This window comes from Bufo bufo, chromosome 1, assembly GCF_905171765.1.
Source record: "Bufo bufo chromosome 1, aBufBuf1.1, whole genome shotgun sequence".
NCBI lineage: Eukaryota > Metazoa > Chordata > Amphibia > Anura > Bufonidae > Bufo > Bufo bufo.
Genome location: NC_053389.1, coordinates 264,480,730 through 264,496,355, shown reverse-complemented (window position 1 = coordinate 264,496,355; position 15,626 = coordinate 264,480,730). Strand labels below are relative to the sequence as shown.

At 43.0% G+C, this 15,626-nt stretch overlaps 1 protein-coding gene and 1 long non-coding RNA gene across 7 annotated transcripts in view; one reads left to right on the top strand and one right to left on the bottom strand.

Moving 5' to 3' along the window:
* Positions 1 to 15,626, top strand: part of CALD1 (caldesmon 1) — a 187,009-nt gene that overhangs the window by 127,596 nt on the left and 43,787 nt on the right. The window lies entirely within an intron of this gene.
* Positions 4,819 to 15,626, bottom strand: part of LOC121007142 — a 50,220-nt gene continuing 39,412 nt past the window's right edge. The window contains exon 3 of the long non-coding RNA XR_005780392.1: positions 4,819 to 5,055. This is a non-coding gene — a long non-coding RNA (uncharacterized LOC121007142). The remainder of the gene's footprint in view (positions 5,056 to 15,626) is intronic.

Genomic DNA, 15,626 nt, shown 5'->3' with positions numbered 1-15,626 from the left:
TGATTTTCATGCCTGGCTTTTTCGGCTTTAGATTTTATGTAGCTTGAATGTTCTGTGTACTTTGGTAATCTAATTATAATAGGATAATAGGGCGCTGCCCGGTAGAATGACCCCAGATCAGCATCTTTTATGACAGGTTAACCGCTTCATTGTCGCTATGAAGTAACCGATAAACCCTGTGGGAATTTGAAGCCTTTCAGGACCCCGACAATTGGGGTATAGGGGACCTGAATTGTTTTCTAGTTTGGCCCTCCTGCATTCTATACATTATGTTTTTATACAGGGAGTGCAGAATTATTAGGCAAGTTGTATTTTTGAGGATTAATTTTATTATTGAACAACAACCATGTTCTCAATGAACCCAAAAAACTCATTAATATCAAAGCTGAATATTTTTGGAAGTAGTTTTTAGTTTGTTTTTAGTTTTAGCTATTTTAGGGGGATATCTGTGTGTGCAGGTGACTATTACTGTGCATAATTATTAGGCAACTTAACAAAAAACAAATATATACCCATTTCAATTATTTATTTTTACCAGTGAAACCAATATAACATCTCAACATTCACAAATATACATTTCTGACATTCAAAAACAAAACAAAAACAAATCAGTGACCAATATAGCCACCTTTCTTTGCAAGGACACTCAAAAGCCTGCCATCCATGGATTCTGTCAGTGTTTTGATCTGTTCACCATCAACATTGCGTGCAGCAGCAACCACAGCCTCCCAGACACTGTTCAGAGAGGTGTACTGTTTTCCCTCCTTGTAAATCTCACATTTGATGATGGACCACAGGTTCTCAATGGGGTTCAGATCAGGTGAACAAGGAGGCCATGTCATTAGATTTTCTTCTTTTATACCCTTTCTTGCCAGCCACGCTGTGGAGTACTTGGACGCATGCGATGGAGCATTGTCCTGCATGAAAATCATGTTTTTCTTGAAGGATGCAGACTTCTTCCTGTACCACTGCTTGAAGAAGGTGTCTTCCAGAAACTGGCAGTAGGACTGGGAGTTGAGCTTGACTCCATCCTCAACCCGAAAAGGCCCCACAAGCTCATCTTTGATGATACCAGCCCAAACCAGTACTCCACCTCCACCTTGCTGGCGTCTGAGTCGGACTGGAGCTCTCTGCCCTTTACCAATCCAGCCACGGGCCCATCCATCTGGCACATCAAGACTCACTCTCATTTCATCAGTCCATAAAACCTTAGAAAAATCAGTCTTGAGATATTTCTTGGTCCAGTCTTGACGTTTCAGCTTGTGTGTCTTGTTCAGTGGTGGTCGTCTTTCAGCCTTTCTTACCTTGGCCATGTCTCTGAGTATTGCACACCTTGTGCTTTTGGGCACTCCAGTGATGTTGCAGCTCTGAAATATGGCCAAACTGGTGGCAAGTGGCATCTTGGCAGCTGCACGCTTGACTTTTCTCAGTTCATGGGCAGTTATTTTGCGCCTTGGTTTTTCCACACGCTTCTTGCGACCCTGTTGACTATTTTGAATGAAACGCTTGATTGTTCGATGATCATGCTTCAGAAGCTTTGCAATTTTAAGAGTGCTGCATCCCTCTGCAAGATATCTCACTATTTTTGACTTTTCTGAGCCTGTCAAGTCCTTCTTTTGACCCATTTTGCCAAAGGAAAGGAAGTTGCCTAATAATTATGCACACCTGATATAGGGTGTTGATGTCATTAGACCACACCCCTTCTCATTACAGAGATGCACATCACCTAATATGCTTAATTGGTAGTAGGCTTTCGAGCCTATACAGCTTGGAGTAAGACAACATGCATAAAGAGGATGATGTGGTCAAAATACTCATTTGCCTAATAATTCTGCACACAGTGTAGGTTTTATACCTGTCTGAGGCCCCTCTATGGCACATGTAGAATGCACTAATGTTTCATTTTGTATGATTTTTTTAAAAAATTTTTTTATTAGGAATCACAATATTTTTTTATTTTTATTTTTTCATATTTTTATTCATTTTGATTTTGGGAAAAATGCCTCAATTTATATTTAGTGATACTATACTTTTATTGTGCTGGTTGTTATGAGGATATTTTTAGCATTTTGGGATGAGTAAAAGGAGCTATCTGTGAAATGATAATCATGACCTATCCTCAGGATAGGTGATTATTATCACATTGGTGGGGCTATGAGTCCTGGCACCCCCGCCGATCAGCTGTTACAGGGAGCCACCATGCTCCCGTAACTGTAGTTAGCGCAGCTGGCTCCTGGTATCTCTCCAAACACAGCGCTGTACGTTGTATAGTGGCTGTGCTTGGTATTGCAGCTCAGTCTCATTCACTTCCACAGGGCTAATCTGCCTTTAGGCCATGTGACTGACTTATGGTGACATCACATAGACTAGGAAGAGGCCGTGGTGCTCACGGAGTGCCTGGCCTCTTCTAACAGCTGATCGGCGAGGGTCCCGGGTTTTCGATTCCCGCCGATCTGATATTGATGACCAGGTGATAAATATTAATTTAATTAATGGATAACCCCTTTAAAGGGATTGTCTAGTCTTTAGAAAGTGATGGTCTATTCTCAGGATAGGCCATAACTAGCTGATTGGCTGGGGTGTGGGCTGTCGGACCCCAGCCAATCAGCCGTTTTGTGTAGTTCCATTGCCAGAAGTCTCCACAGGAGCTACTCATCACTGTCACATTGTAGCGGAGGAAGCTTGACTTCAATGGGAGCAGTGCTGTAGTAATGATCTTCCTCCATTACAATGTTGATGGTGTTCCGACTTCTGCAGCAGAGCTACACAGAACAGCTGATCACTGGGACTGTGGGATGTCTAACACATGCCGATCAGCTAGTTGTGGCCTATCCTGAGAATAGGCCATCACTTACTAAAGGTTGGACAGCCTTTTTAAGAAAGATTTATTCTGGGGGGAAAAAAATTATTTTTTCTTGTTTTCCTACAGTTTTTCTTAGGCCCCTTTCACACGAGCGAGTATTCCGCTCGGGTGCAATCCGTGACGCGAACGCATTGCGCCCGCACATGGAATCCATTCATTTAAATGGGGTTGTGTACATGTGCGTTGGTTTTCACGCATCACTTGTGCGTTGCATGAAAATCGCAGCATGTTCTATATTCCGCGATTTTTAACGCAACGCTGGCCCCATAGAAGTGAATGGAGCTGCGTGAAAATCGCATTTGCAAGCAAGTGCGGATGCGATGCATTTTTCACGGATGGTTGCTAAGAGATGTTGTTTGTATGCCTTCAGTTTTTTATCACGTGCGCGCAAAACGCATTAAATCGCATTGCACCCGCGCTATAAAAACTGAACAACTTAACGCGATCGCAGGCAAAACTGAATGAACTTGCTTGCGAAATCGCGCATTTTTCACTGAACGCATTCGCAACGCATCCGGACCTAATCCGCACACGCTCGTCTGCAAGGGGCCTTACTGTTACTTTTTTTCCCCCCATTTTTAATCTCAAAAGAGGACTTTAACTTGAATTGTATACATTTAAATATTAATGAGATTGTTCATTCATATTTACATGGGTAATCCCATGATTAACATATAAATGAAAGAAGTATTCCAGCACAGTAAAATTGCCGCCTAGTGGTCTGCAAATGATAATAAAATAAATAAAGCAGCTAATACTCACATTGACCGGCTGGTGTTCCGATGGTACCTGGATCCCCACTGCACGCCACTTCCAGCTCCTGTTCTTGACATGGCAGGAAATGGCTTGGAATGCCACTCCGCCAATCACTGGCTGATATGGGTCATCGCTGCTGCTAGTAACTGGCTGAGCGGAATTGCCAGCCTTTTCCTAGAAGTCAACAGGAAGTGGCGCACAAAAGTGAGTATACGCTGTTAATGGCACAGGGCAAGCATTTTTTTTATGTGCTAGAATACCCCTTTAAAATCTAACATACATAAATATAATACAATACAATCTCTTTCTAACAAAGGTAGAACGAGTCCTGTAACACACATACATCCAGAGCCCACCCATTCATTGCTCTACTGGATTATCTTCAGGCTGGAAACTTGGGGGGATGGGGGGGGGGGTCAGTTGGGGCGTGTCCTTTCCCAGGTGGGGTGTGTCTTTTCTCCAACAACTCTTTACCTGTCACATATTGCAGAGGAAGATCCTACTGTATCACTAGGAGAAGCTTTACAAATGCCCCACATAGCCAGACTTTTCAGGAAAGTCCAGTTCTAGATAACTGAAGAAGAGGTCGAGCCTGGGGCTTCCACACAGAGGCTGAGCAGGAGAGGAGAGCATTAAAGCTGCATGCAAGCAGAGCTGTATGATTGGGCTCTCTCTGCTGACTCTCCTCCTTTCTGTGATTTCTCTATCCACTGTTTGGGTCTCCTTACACAGCACAAGATGTTCTGTCCATAGAAGAAAATCCCAACAGAGAACCTCAATCGGCCCAACAGAGAACCTCAATCGGCCCTTCTAAAAGAAGGTCCGGCTGGATGGAACTGAGCACGTGTGACCTGCTCCTTCAGCTCAGTAGGAGGAATTGAACATTGCTGAACAGAGTGAACACCAGGGGGCACCAGTATAATGCCAGAGATGAATCCGATAATATGCAAACTACCCTGACCCTCCAGACAATGATTGATAGTTTATTTTGGTGTTCTGCATAGGACAAAACTGTCAGTCACTGCCCAGTGGGTGCGGGAAGGGCATATCTGGCAGTGCTTACCACTGGTCATGTGATTTCAGCCAAGATTGCGGAATCGACAGAGCAAAAGAAAGCTAAGCATTGCTCAATGTGTCCTCTGTCCACAGGTTATTTGAAAGTGCCATTTTAGGTATGGGCCCCGAGAACCCCTTTAATGTTGGAACAACCCTGGTTTTACAGAAGGTAATATGCCTGCAGTTATTGCACCTCCACAAATCCCAATTCCTATGATGCTGTAAGTTCCCAGGGTTGCCCTGTTGCGGGATCAAAATGGTGTTCCTCCAATGCCTAGTTAAATGGTGATGACCATAGAATTTTGCTCATCTGCACAGTGGGAGTTCCATACCCATTTTCACTTATGTCTTTCCTTGACGGGCATTTTTATCATTGTTTGCTGGTGGGAGAAAGTAGGGGTAAAGTTTAACACTCAGCTTTCCCAGAAACAAAATAAAATAAATGTCTCATCCAGTAAATAGAAATATATTCATCATTCCTGTTCTAATATTTTTTCAGGACGTATTTTTGGGCCGTGATTTTTCATTTATTTTTGTTGCCTTTCAGGCCTCTGACACTGGTATGCGTTTAGAGGTCACCAGATAAGACTTTGGAATTTAGAGGAAACTTTACAGAGCACCTAATCCATTAATTAAATACAAGGGCTCAGGTTCAAAGCATTGGATCTCTTTCACTTTCTGCACTTAGATCAAGTGGAAAAATCTTTTTCTCCATCAAATCTCTTTGTTACCTGTGATTATCACCGACCCTTTAAATAATTTAAACTTTATTATGTAACTTATTTTTTTCAATTTTTCTATAATTTTTTTTTTTTTAAATGGTGAACATGTACACAAATGTATCTCCATCTGCATCCTAAAATCCTCACTGCATGCAGATCAATACAGGTCCCAATGAGTACAATACTAGTTGTATAAATAGATATGTACATATGTTCCCCCTAGTGGTGGCTGCATTCAAACAGAATTCTATCATTTATGAACTCAGACAACAGTGCTCTGCTATACAGATACAAGTAATGCAACTTAAAAGGTGAAACTAACATATGAGATAGACTCATTAAGCAAAGCGAGATATTTCAGGCCTTTGTTTGTTATAATTTGGGTGATTATTAGTGTTGGTCGAGCACCAAAGTGCTCGAGTAGAACACTTCCCGATGCTCGGGTGCTCTACAGAGCACCCGAGCACAATGGAAGTCAATGGGAGAACCAGACGCCCCCTGCTCTGAAGAGGGGAGGGTGTCGGGACTCTAGTTCGGCTTAGGAGTCCCTGCTCTGACAACATATATAGCTATGTCCATATATGGAGTCAGTGCTTGGGGACACCCAGTGTATTTAAATCTACACTATAGAGCTGCATGGCCAGTTACTTAAAAAAAAAAAAAAAAAAAAGACTTCTGCTGTATAGGAATATTTACTTGTTAGTAACTGGCCATGCAGCTCTATGGTGTGGTGGTTAACATTCTGGGCTGTAATGTAGAAGGTTGTGAGTTTGAATCCCGCCAGAAACTTTTCAGAAATAGAGGCTAAATTTAATTTAACGTTTTTAGCCATAATATATTTACATATATTATATATTTAGAATATATAATATATTATAATATATGTAAATATATTATGGCTAAAACATCAGTGATGTCAGCTTCTCTCCCTGCTCTGATAATGTTAGTTTACAAGCCTGTAAACGAGACGTCACTGTGCTGGCCACGCCCCCCTTCACTGCCGTCTACTCTCTGCTAGGATTCTTAACCCCTTCAGCTGCACAGCTCTGCAGGCAGTGAGGAGACAATGCTGGGCACTGGATCTGACAGACTAGAGAGAGCATTGCACAAGAAGGTAGGGGGAAGATCCTGTGTGTATTAGCAGTGTCATTATACAGCTGGGACTTGTAGTTCTACACTTACAAGTTGCTGTTGATTCTCCCAGCCCTCAGGGCAGCTCTTATATCCACTCCCTTAGCAGTGTCATTATACAGCTTGGACTTGTAGTCCTACACATACAACATGCTGCTGATTCTCCCAGCAGGCAGACATGTCACTCAGGACAGCTCTTGTATCCACTCCCTTAGCAGTGTCATTATACAGCTGGGACTTGTAGTCCTACACATACAACATGCTGCAGAGTCTCCCAGCACTCAGACATGTCACTCAGGGCAGCTCTTGTATCCACTCCCTTAGCAGTGTCATTATACAGCTGGGACTTGTAGTCCTACACATACAACATGCTGCAGAGTCTCCCAGCAGGCAGACATGTCACTCAGGGCACCACTTGTATTCACTCCCTTAGCAGTGTCATTATACAGCTTGGACTTGTGGTCCTACACATACAACATGCTGCAGAGTCTCCCAGCAGGCAGACATGTCACTCAGGGCACCACTTGTATTCACTCCCTTAGCAGTGTCATTGTACAGCTGGGACTTGTAGTCCTACACATACAACATGCTGCTGAGTCTCCCTTAGCAGAGCAGGGGGAGGGGCAGAGATTGTTTTTATTGCAAGTAAACAAAGGGCCAGAAAAGAACCAGGGAAATGAGGAAATATATTTTATTTTTTTGCATAAAACTTGCTTAGCTCAGTTATATATCAGATTTTCAGTGCTATATTATTTTTTTTCATAACTCGGACAACCCCTTTAAGGAAAAGAACCTTTGGGTGCAACAGAACATATATCAGCCACATAAAGGCAAGTGCAGAGTATTGCTTAGAGAAAGGTAACACATGTACATTGTGGCTATTGACTTCTCTGCAAAAGGCTTCAGGTTTCTCATCACATCAGAAGGGCCCTCTGTTCAGAGATTGTATTCCCCTGAGGAACTGGCTTACCTGCCATATAGGAAGACTAGGTAGTTGCTATTAGGCCTGTGAGTGTGAAGGGCCTGGCCAGGCTGAATGGTCCCGCCCCCTTTCTGACCTAAATGCACAGCTTTTTCTCCTGGCCCCTGCAGCTGCTGCCATGTGCCCAAGATACCGAGCTGGTCAATAAGCAGGGAGATGCTGTGTTCCCTGCTCTGCTTATTGACCAGCTGAATTTTCAGGGCCATGACCTGATCTGTTCTCCAGTTTTCACTCTTCTGCTTCACTGCCTGATGTATCCAGCATCATTACAGCAGCAGATGTCATTGCTGAGAGGGGGCCCGGCAACTTTAACAGAGCTTCACTGCTCTAACCTCCTCCTGACCAGTGACCTGCAGAGGTAGGGATTAACTCTTCCAGGGACCAAACTGAGCCCGTACAGACCAAGCAGACAGTGATCTCACTACAATAATCATAGATGACTGCTGTGTCTGCTGGCTGAGGCTAGGTGTGTAAATATATATATATATATATATATATATATATATATATATACTGCTTACTGACTACACAGCGGCCTCCATACGCTTCCTACCACTCACAGACACATGATTGAAATTCAGGGAATTCAGTCTTTGCTCCTAATTGCCCTATTACGAATAGCGTATTTCTAATAGGGCAATAAGAGACAGAGACTGAATCTTCTATATATATTTTTTTTATAGATACATAGTATGACACAGTGAGGAGTTTTGTCTGGGAAGGTATTTTCCTCCCAGCATGTGCGGCTGGGCTGGTTTCCAGCCAGGTGAGGTCAAATACCGGACCGGAGTTTAAGTGCCATTCCGGGTTTTGGCAGCACCTGGCTGTCCTTAAATGGGCAGCTGGGCTCAGCAGCTGAGTCTCTGTGTTGGGATCTGAGGTTTTGTGCCAGACTGGAGGGCTGAGACCCATGTGCATGGGGAATAGGCCCCCTAAAGCCTGCTGTGGACTAGTGGAGGTAGAGCTGCCAACAAGGTGACTTGTGCAATATGAACTTTCCATTGTGTGTGAATTAACACCAAAGACTGCAAAGTTTTGTGCAACTGCCGCAAGTGTGAATAAACACTGAAGTTTGAGTTAAGGACTTGTATTTTGCCTCTGTACTGCATCCGTTTACCCTTTCTACCAGAGCGAAACCCCACAATAGATATATATAGATCTATAGATATACTGTATATAGTGTAGGAAGGCGCAGGGGTCCGTAATTGATGGAAGGTACGTGTCACCGAGGTTCCTGGCCTCGGTAAGATAGGAACCGGTAGTTTAGTGTGTCAGCAGTAGCTAGGCTGGCTGACACAGTGTTTTTACTTAGTGTGGCTGTAAAGCCGATCCGGGCCTGTTCTTATTGGGAGCAGCCAAAGAGCAGGGTGGGTGGCTGTTCCCCACGTTCCAGGCCAGGTTTTGGGCTGGGAATAAAAACCCAGCCAGCAGTCACAGCTGTGTGTGGATTACCCTGCATTTTCATAGTGGAGTTGGTAGCGTGCTGGAGAGCCGCACGCTGAAAATCAGGCGCCCTAAAGCCTGCGGTGGACGGCTGTGGATTGCCATGAACAAAACAGTCCGCCAGGTGACACGTTTGTGCTGTGAACTTTATGTGGTGTGAATTAACACCAGGACTCTGCACACTGTTATTTTTGCTTTATTGCTTTTTGTGTGAATAAACACTGAACTTTTGCTTTACTACCGTGTTCTTGCCTCTGTACTGCCTCCGCTTACCCTGCCTACCAGAGCAAATCCCTACAATATACACTGCTCAAAAAAATAAAGGGAACACTTAAACAACACAATGTAACTCCAAGTCAATCACACTTCTGTGAAATCAAACTGTCCACTTAGGAAGCAACACTGAGTGACAATCAATTTCACATGTTGTTGTGCAAATGGGATAGACAACAGGTGGAAATTATAGGCAATTAGCAAGACACCCCCAATAAAGGAGTGGTTCTGCAGGTGGTGACCTGACCACCTCTCAGTTCCTATGCTTCCTGGCTGATGTTTTGGTCACTTTTGAATGCTGCCGGTGCTTTCACTCTAGTGGTAGCATGAGACGGAGTCTACAACCCACACAAGTGGCTCAGGTAGTGCAGCTTATCCAGGATGGCACATCAATGTGAGCTGTGGAAAGAAGGTTTGCTGTGTCTGTCAGCGTAGTGTCCAGAGCATGGAGGCGCTACCAGGAGACAGGCCAGTACATCAGGAGACGTGGAGGAGGCCGTAGGAGGGCAACAACCCAGCAGCAGGACCGCTACCTCCGCCTTTGTGCAAGGAGGAACAGGAGGAGCACTGCCAGAGCCCTGCAAAATGTGGATGTGTCTGCTCAAATGGTCAGAAACAGACTCCATGAGGGTGATATGAGGGCCCGACGTCCACAGGTGGGGGTTGTGTTTACAGCCCAACACCGTGCAGGACGTTTGGCATTTGCCAGAAAACACCAAGATTGGCAAATTCGCCACTGGCACCCTGTGCTCTTCACAGATGAAAGCAGGTTCACACTGAGCACATGTGACAGACATGACAGAGTCTGGAAAAGCCGTGGAGAACGTTCTTCTGCCTGCAACATCCTCCAGCATGACCGGTTTGGCATTGGGTCAGTAATGGTGTGTGGTGGCATTTCTTTGGAGGGCCGCACAACCCTCCATGTGCTCGCCAGAGGTAGCCTGACTGCCATTAGGTACCGAGATGAGATCCTCAGACCCCTTGTGAGACCATATGCTGGTGCGGTTGGCCCTGGGTTCCTCCTAATGCAAGACAATGCTAGACCTCATGTGGCTTGAGTGTGTCAGCAGTTCCTGCAAGACGAAGGCATTGATGCTATGGACTGGCCCGCCCGTTCCCCAGACCTGAATCCAATTGAGCACATCTGGGACATCACGTCTCGCTCTATCCACCAACGTCACGTTTCACCACAGACTGTCCAGGAGTTGGCAGATGCTTTAGTCCAGGTCTGGGAGGAGATCCCTCAGGAGACCGTCCGCCACCTCATCAGGAGCATGCACAGGCGTTGTAGGGAGGTCATACAGGCACATGGAGGCCACACACACTACTGAGCCTCATTTGGACTTGTTTTAAGGACATTACATCAAAGTTGGATCAGCCTGTAGTGTGTTTTTCCACTTTAATTTTGAGGGTGACTCCAAATCCAGACCTCCATGGGTTAAGATTTTTTATTTCCATATTTTTTTTTGTGTGATTTTGTTGTCAGCACATTCAACTATGTAAAGAATAAAGTATTTCAGAAGAATATTTAATTAATTCAGATCTAGGATGTGTTATTTTTGTGTTCCCTTTATTTTTTTGAGCAGTGTATATTGATATATCGATTTATCAAACTCGCGTATAGTAGAACTGGCTTAGTTGCCCATAGCAACCGATCAGATTCCACCTTTTATTTTGGAGAGCTCCTTTGGAAAATGAAAGGAGGAATCTGATTGGTTGCCAAGGGCAACTAAGCCAGTTCTACTTTCTTTTTTTTTTTAACAGTTTCCTGCTCTGCTATGTAGATGTGTAGCACAGTGATCAACTTTTGGTGTCAGCTATATAGCTGATACATTACTGAAACTGACATGTGTGAACTAGCTCCAGTTCTGCCATTGTAACCCTTTGGGTGGTCCAATTCTGAGTTTTGCTAATGGGGCCCCATGATTACTATGTATGCCCCTGCCCTGAGGATACTGCAGAGATACCATACAGTGACAGTGATAGAGGGCAGTTGCACCCCTTAGGCTTGCACAAAAATTTGCATGCATCTTGTGACATTGTGGCGCACAGCTCTTCATAAATTCAATGTATATAGACAGTTAAGGGGGGTTATGCCATGATTGATGTAAAAATGAAGATCAGACAACATATAGTACATGACAATCTCTTTCTAACAAAGTTAGAGCCAGCCCTGTGCATGGATCCAGAGATTTTTCCATTCATTTCTCCAATTTCTCTGCTAGATTCTCCTGAGGCTGTGTCCTTTCTCATGGCTTCTAACAGTAGATGTGGCTTTTGAAGGATGGAACCAAGCACGTGCAACCTCCTCAGTAGGGATTACATTGTAACGAAGTAATGAGAATATCTCACAACTGGAGCATTTTTGTAACAGAAAGTAAATTACCGTACAAAAGCTACTAGTTTTTCAAGCTAAATTATATTAAAATAGCATTTATTGGTGCCACAACCTCCTAGTGGTGTCTTGAGGCAGGCAGAACTTGGTTATTTAACTCTGTGTCTATGCAGGAGATTTGGCATCACAAAAACGTATCCCCGACCGCTATAAAGTATATTAAGAAATAAATTAACAGAGAATCTTTGGATCTATTTTGATTATTTTTTTTTATGTATTTAAGGGATCTCATAGCAATCTGTCAAAGTTACTTAGGTGAGAATGAAGTCTGGCATAAAGCTATATTCCAGCCAAAAAGAAAAACAGAAATGTCCTGAGAGGCGCACAGCGCAGGGAAACAATGCCCTTTTGTTGCAAGTGTTTATTTTCACAACTCTGAGCCCAGCGGAGATCTCAGGGATGGTGCATGCTGGGACGTGAGCCCTTTCAGGTGAAAGCAGCAGTTTCTCCCAGACCTTGTGGGTAATTTGCAGGCGATTTAATCTGAAATGGTTGGAAGTCAGGAGATGACACCGGGTCATAGCAAATAAACATGTGGCTAAAACAGAATGTGCCGGGGCAGAACAAGGGCCTGTTGTTTGGATGTTCTTGCATTGCGGCTGCTTACATGACTATGTGAAATTTAGAGATACACTGGTGGGTTAAAATATGTCAAGACTTTAAGGGGATGTATATATGAAGAGCGCCAATCTTGTCCATGGCCTGTGTCTTGTATTGCAGTTACTACAAGCCCCATTTATTTAATCTCATGGTCATAGACGTTAGATGGATCTCCAATTCCATGCTATGAGTCTCCCCCAATATCAGGATAAAAAAATTCTGTCTCATCCTTCTGTATACCAAAGTAATAAGAGACGACAAAGGTATCAGCAAGCCCCTTAACTCTTCCTCCGTCATTGAAATAGCATCCATGCTTGGCCAAGCCAAGAAGGCTTTTTAATACTAAAATGAGGATTCATCATTGTTGACCTATTTCAATAATATACTCTGGTTTTCGACCATAACTTTTTGCCCAATAACGAGAGGTGTCAGAAAGACACTTGTCCCCATGCTCCATGTGAACGTGCATGTTGATGTGGAAATCTGGCCTATTTCTTTGGACAAATGTGGGTTTTGTAGAAATTACTGGTCAGTCCTGCCCTTAAGATCTGAAAACCACATATGAGCAAAGCATAGAGGTAGACCATGCTGCTGCTATGGGCCACTTAGAGAAAGGGTGCAAGCCCTGATCGGTTCCATGTCCTGTATGACAAACATCTGGACTCCTTTCTACAGAGGAATTGCATCCTGGACAAGCATGGCGGTGGGGGGCTGACAGTCATGCAAGGAGAATGGAGGGGGGTACACACCACAGGCCCATCTGACCTGGATAGCAAAACTCATCATCATAATAGGGTACAGTTTCATTTTTTGATATGTGCCCCGCTTTCTTCATTGTACATCACTTATATTAGAGAACGTTTCCAAGTACTGATTTTAGGATTACCGCCTCTAAAAGCGAAGAAAATTGTCTTAGCGTGGGTTCTTTAAAATATGAGATGCAGACAGGAGACACAGATACAAACACGTTTATGTAGTTTTACCTGACAAAAAAAGTGATTCTGGCCAGACATAGCATCTTGGAGGCTCTCCGTGGGTGTGGGTTTAATCTTACAAGATGACAGAAGAATCTTAATTACTGTTTTCTGTGCACGATGACAGTGATGATATCACAAAATGCACATAATAATATATAGGTGATGGAATTTCTCTCTGCTGGTGTCCACCTAGCGTGCACCACGCATACTATTCCATGACTGTCACTCACTAATCTTCTCATTAAAGGATAAGGAGTGTTGTTTTAATCTGCAGCTCCTGTTGGGAAGTTATTTTCTGCAGTCATTTAAAGGGAATGTGTCATCACAAAATGACCTATTATTTAATTTAATTCTTATTTAAAAACAACTGAAATCGGAAACGGATTAGAAAAAAAGATTTGCGTCGCTTTCTGGTTTAAAACTGCAAAAAAAATAATGTGGTTGACATATTCCCTTTAACCGTAAAATCGGTGGCATTATAAAATAAGCTACTAAGACCATTCACACCTATGGATGTACGTGTATGGATGCAGGTAGTCTTAATTCTAAACTACGACTATTTTGTGTATACAGTTTCCATGTGACTGTTTCCATGGCTACAGACTACAAACAAACTCTTTTATGTAGTCTGATCGTGCAGTGATGTGTCACTCCCTTGAGGCATGTTTCTCCTGTGACTGATACGCTTGCTCATCAAGTGATTGCATCTTTTATGCGGCACATAAAACCATAATTTTTGGGCAAACCATTGCCCTGTGTAAACCAGGATCTGCTGCTATCAAACGCTGAATTTGTATGGGGATCAGTGATCGCTGTAGCAATTGTTAAAGGGAACCTGTCATATTGAAAATAGTATCTGAGCTGCAGCGGCATGTTATAGAGCAGGAGGAGCTGAGCAGATTAATATATAGTTTTATGGGAAAAGATTCAGTTTAACTTGTAATTTACTCATTTATATCCTTTCTCATTCTGGGCTTTGAAGTTAAGGAGTTAGTCCTATCAGTGATTATTGCTGCATGTAAATGCAGTTCTCCCCTCCACTCAATGATAACCAATTATGGGGAATAAACTGTTTGTTCCCGATAATTGCCTATTAATCAGTCTTTGTAAAAGGGTCCTTAGAATCTCGGAGTCCCGATGGACAGCCCCCACAGTGATGGCATATCCTAGAGATGTGCCATCACTTCTTACAAGGGGAATACCTATTTAAAGGGAATGTATCTATGTTACTTACTGATTGAAATCGGATAGTGATACACATTCTTTTTCATAATCGCTTTTTTTTTTTTTCTAATTGTAGATATATTCTAATTCTATTTACTGTACACGAGTATGGGGCAGCCATCTTGCCTGAGCTTTTATTTACAGCGTTCAGAGATGTGCTAGGAATAACTTCTTTTCTTTTATGGGATAGTGTTGTGGCCATGTTTTGTGACCTGTTCAGAGGTCTCAATGCAGGGAGTGGCGAGAAGTTGAGGTGCAACCATTACAAATTATGAATGGTGGATCCTGTGTTGTCTGCTTCCACCTTTTGTAATAGAGGTGTTGCCTGTCATTGTAATAATGCCTGTGATGATATAATGACTACTGAATAATGATCTCTACAAAACCGGAAGTGTTGATCTATTGTAAGGCTTAGTGAACAGAGCAAATCCTACAAGATGTCATGATTTTTTTGTATGCAGTGAACTCGGAAAGTCTTCATGCACTTTCACTTTTTCACATTTTGTTATGTTGCGGCCTTGTGCTTAAAGTAAAAAAAAAAAAAAAAAAGTTTTATTAAAAATAAAAAAAAATTCATTTTTCATTGTCATAAGTATTCAGATCCTTTGTTGTGACACTTAAAATTTGGTTCTGAAGGCTTTCCATTTCTCTTTATCATCTTTGAGATGTTTCTACCCCTTGATTGGAGTCTACATGTGGTAAATTCAGTAGATTGCACATTGTTTGGACAGACACACCCCTGTTTATATAAAGTCTCACAGATGACAATGCATATCAAAGCAGAAACCAAGCCACGAGGAGGAAATAACTGCCTGTACAGCTTAGAGACAGGATTGTGTGGAGGCACAGATCTGGAGAAAGTTCCCAAACGCACAATGACCTCCGTAATTCTTAAATGGAAAAGGTTTGAAACAACCAGTACTCTTCAGAGAGCTGGCAGCCTCACTAAACTACGTAATACTGAAAGAAGGACCTTGGTGAGGGTGGGGACCAAGAACTCAATGGTTAGTCTGGCTGAGCTCTAAAAAACATGTGTGTAGATGAGAGAAACTTCCAGAAGGTCAACCATCACGTCTATATTCAACCAATCTCTGCTTTATGGCAGAGTGGCCAGAAAGAAGCCTCTCCTCAGTTAGAGAACACAGGAAAGTTTGAAGGAAAAAAAAACTTAAACGACTCTGAGAAACAAGATACTCTGGTTTGA